Below are 4,347 nucleotides of genomic sequence, written 5' to 3' on the forward strand. Positions count from 1 at the left end.
CATATATACAGCCATTCTTTTTGTGGCTGTGTATCTGGGCCAAATTGAAGAGCTGAAAACTATGGAGCAGGTCCTATATGTGTCCTATACATACCCTATATCTGTCCTATAAATCCCCTATATGTGTCCTATACATCCCTTATATCTGTCCTATACATCCCCTATATGTGTCCTATATGCTCTTATTCTCAGCCCCAGGGGAGAAATCATTCTGTATATTGTGTATTTGTAGCAATCTAAAGTTGTGGCAGGTTTTATCCAAGGTGGCTTCTGTGAAAAAGCGCAGATAGAAAGCCCTAAGCAATGAGCATGAGTGGCCAATAGACCCTGGGGCCGAGGCCTAGCCCCGATACAGTCAGCATTAACCCCTAATAGCCCCGGAGATGTGAGCCAGGCCTTAGTGCACACTTCTCATAGTAACTAGATATCAGGCCACTAGTTTTTTGCATTGCTTACCAAAGTAAATGATGGTAAAGTGCAAGAGACAAGTAGCCATTCCCGACTTCTCTCCCTTTAGAAGAACAGACGGGGCCACTTGTTTGTCAGTGTGGGGGGAGGGGGAGCTGGGACACCTCTATACACATTAGATAATTGCTCCTTCTGGCTGACACTCATATGGCAGACATCACTTTTGTTGTCCACAACTATGGAATCGCTTTCTATGTGTATTGACTTGCATGCAGAGGAGGGAAACCATGAAGGTGACAAAGCTGGGCATCTGCATAAAGGGAAGGGAGTGTTCTCAGCCAGATATTGGTAGGGATTTCCTATTGGCAGATATTTGTGCCGCCACAGCTTTACTGCTGCTGTATTTTGGGCCACAATATTTCCATAGGGCAGTACAGCTAAGGCAGCTTTTACCTCTGACCTGATCCTAGAAATCCTCTTCCCATTGGTAACATGGAGGTTTTCTTCTCTGCTCTTGGCTTTATCAGGTGACCATATACCAAGCTGAAGAATCCGGAGACTCGTGTGATGAGGATACGGACATTTCTGACATTGCTGTAAGTGTGACTATGCCGAGCTCCCTCACAAAAAGAAGGACATTCCGTTTTAACCCTTTTTTATTCTGCGGCCATTTTCTTCTAACAACCATAACCTTTCCTTTTTTTCTCTCTGTGTAGACGGCTTGTTTGGGAGAGTTGTATTTCATTTCTCTCATTTTGGGGTCCATGCAGTGGATTAGAAAGCTCTCTTTTCATTACTGGGAGTGGAGCTGAAAATGCAGAACCACTAGAGATGAGCGAGTAGTATTCCATCGAGTAGGTATTGGATGGATTACTACGGGATTCCAAATACTCCTACTCCATCCAATACTATGAGTTATTCGCAGTAAATATTCCATTCAGAACCAGCGTTGATTGGCCGAATGCTATACAGTATATACAGTGTGTAGCATTCAGCAAATCAACACTGGTTCTGCAGCCGGCTCGTCTGTGAGGAGGCGGAGTCTGAGGTCGGACCACAGCAGTCTCCATTGTGGCCGATCTTAGACTCCGCCTCCTCACAGACGAGCCTCCGGCAGAACCAGCGTTGATTGGCCGAATGCTGTACACTGGCTAATCAACGCTGGCCAATTCATTCCTATGAGAAAAAGTAAGCTCCCTCGTAACAGCAAGCTGCCAGCTCTCCTGACTAGCAAGGACGAGCCTGCTGCTGAACCAGCGTTGATTTGTCGCAGGTTTATCTTTGCTAGTTGGTAGAGCTGGCAGCTTGCGGTTATGAGGGAGATTTCCTTTTGTCAGCGCAACGCAAGCGCTGAGCAGGTAAAGCGCACGGACCCCATAGACTATAATGAAGTCCGTGCGCTTTACCTGCACAGCGCTCCTCCTAAACACTCTCCTCCTGCTACTCCTGGACTTGGTGACTCTCCTTTAGTCGAATAGTGGATTCCCCTGAAACAGACATTTTCCCCATAGACTATAATGGGATTCGATATTCGATCGAGAAGTCGAATATTGAGGCTCTACTGGAAACGAATATCAAATCTCAAATATTTCACTGTTGGCTCATCTGTAATAACCACTGCACAGTGTATAGCAGCATCTGCTTCTAGCGCCCACCATTATCCGTGTGCCTGCTGGATGTTGGACCCCCGACCTATCTGATACTGTAGCGCCATCCTAAGGTTAGGCCAGAAATAGAAAATCATGGACACCCCCTTTACCCCATGTGTTTGTCAAGGAGGGGATGGGGGACAAATCTGCAATTCTTTCCTTGTTTTTTGGGCTTTGTTTTACAGCACAATCTTTATTGGGTGGGTTAGTAGGATTACACCAATCTCCTATTTATAAGGAATTCCTGTTTTGCAGGAATATTGTAACTTCAATATGTTTTTCTAAATGTCATTACAAGATTCCTGGAAATGTTCACAATGTGATGAGATGAATCCTCCTATCGCAAGACATTGTAAAAGATGTCGGTCTCTTGGTAAAGATCGGCTTCCAGACAAAACTGAGAAGACTAAGGCTTTAAAAAGAAAAGAGATGGAGGATTCCCAAGATGAAGGCATTGATGTCCCAGATGGCAAAAAAAAACAAACACACACAAGAGCTGCAAGATTGTGATGTCACTAAAAAACAGGATGAGCCAATAGAAAGCTGTGAATCCCGGGAAACGGAGGACTTCTCTCAGCCTTCCACATCTGGGAGCGTTGCATCTTGTAGTCAGGAAGAATACAGAGAAGTGGAAGCAGCTCACAATGAACGTTCAGAACAGAGTCTCCCACTTTCTAGCATTGCACCATGTGTAATCTGCCTGACTAGGCCAAAGAATGGATGCATTGTACATGGCAGAAGCGGGCATCTCATGGCATGTTTTCCATGTGCAACAAAACTGAAGAAGAGAAACAAACCTTGCCCTGTTTGCAGGCAGCCAATTCAGATGATCGTATTAACCTATGTCAGCTAAAAGTCAGGCCAATTCACGTCCAAGGACCCTTCATGAAAATGCAAGAAAAAAGAATTGAACTGCTTGGTCTATAGGTGGATGGTGGGGAAAGGACGATCCGAATCTTAAGTTCTCACTTGACTTGAAGGAAGCCAAAATGTCTTCCCAAATGTTTCTACTACACTGGCTTATTGAAGCATTTGCACATCTGTAAATAGGTAACATGTATATAGGGCAGACATTACTATCTGATCTCCAGTAGACCAATGGCTTCAGTGTGTAGGAGTCACCGGCACCAGTCTAGGCCCTCATAGACTTTAGTAGAAAGTTCTAGGTACATGAAGGCTCAAACCAGACCTTGTCCAAATGCAGTTTTCTTTTTCGTTGTGGACACATAATGGCAAAACAAATGCTGTATTTTACTGTCCCAACAAAGTGCTGGAGATTATATTTCATCTCATCCCCACTTCGCTGAAATAAAATGTTGCGTTTTCCCCCTAGACTTATGAGGGTAGGCACAAATGCAAAACACAGCAGAAAAGTAGTGAAAGGCGCAGGCATCTTTGGGATTGTTTTTGCTGCTTTTATTCCATGGCGTTTTTTGGGCTACATTTTGCTGTGTGCTGCCTTAGCCAAAGGGCTCGTTCACATCTGCGCCCGGGACTCCGTTTTGCAGGTTTCTGTTTCCTGCGCAAAACAGGGCAGGAGACGGAAAAGACATTCAAAAGTGTCCGGCCGTGAGCGTTTTATGCTCTCCGTGGCGTTTCCGACCCGTGGGGCCCCGGCCTTAATGAGTCTTTTTTCCTAAAGCTAACTTAGTGTCTATCCTTACAATGTGTGATCAGCACTGGTGTGACCATAGGAACACCAAGTGCCAGGCAGAAGGGGGCAGCTGCTCTTTAGGGGGCTGTGTATTAGGCCCCCTCCCCCACGTGTGTGAATGCGCTGCTGGTCCTGGGTGAACATTGGGGATACATTGCTTTCCTATTAGGGGGATACATAGAAACACTGCATACAGCCATCACAAAGCAGATCTCATCATTGGGCTTCAGCCATCGGCAAAGGTGTCTAATTCATGCCTGCAAATGTTTGTGACTAGAGATGAGCGAACAGTGTTCTATCGAACTCATGTTCGATCGGATATTAGGCTGTTCGGCATGTTCGAATCGAATCGAACACCGCGTGGTAAAGTGCGCCATTACTCGATTCCCCTCCCACCTTCCCTGGCGCCTTTTTTGCTCCAATAACAGCGCAGGGTAGGTGGGACAGGAACTACGACACCGGTGACGTTGAGAAAAGTAGGCAAAACCCATTGGCTGCCGAAAACATGTGACCTCTAATTTAAAAGAACAGCGACGCCCAGGTTCGCGTCATTCTGAGCTTGCAATTCACCGAGGACGGAGGTTTCCGTCCAGCTAGCTAGGGCTTAGATTCTGGGTAGGCAGGGACAGGCTAGGA

The 4,347-nt window shown here is 46.0% G+C and overlaps 1 pseudogene; it reads left to right on the forward strand.

Moving 5' to 3' along the window:
- Nucleotides 1-695: 695 nt before the first annotated feature.
- On the forward strand, nt 696-2,920 carry LOC142219215 (E3 ubiquitin-protein ligase Mdm2-like; annotated as a pseudogene).
- Nucleotides 2,921-4,347: the final 1,427 nt, after the last annotated feature.

The sequence above is a fragment of the Leptodactylus fuscus genome, chromosome 10 (assembly GCF_031893055.1).
Source record: "Leptodactylus fuscus isolate aLepFus1 chromosome 10, aLepFus1.hap2, whole genome shotgun sequence".
NCBI lineage: Eukaryota > Metazoa > Chordata > Amphibia > Anura > Leptodactylidae > Leptodactylus > Leptodactylus fuscus.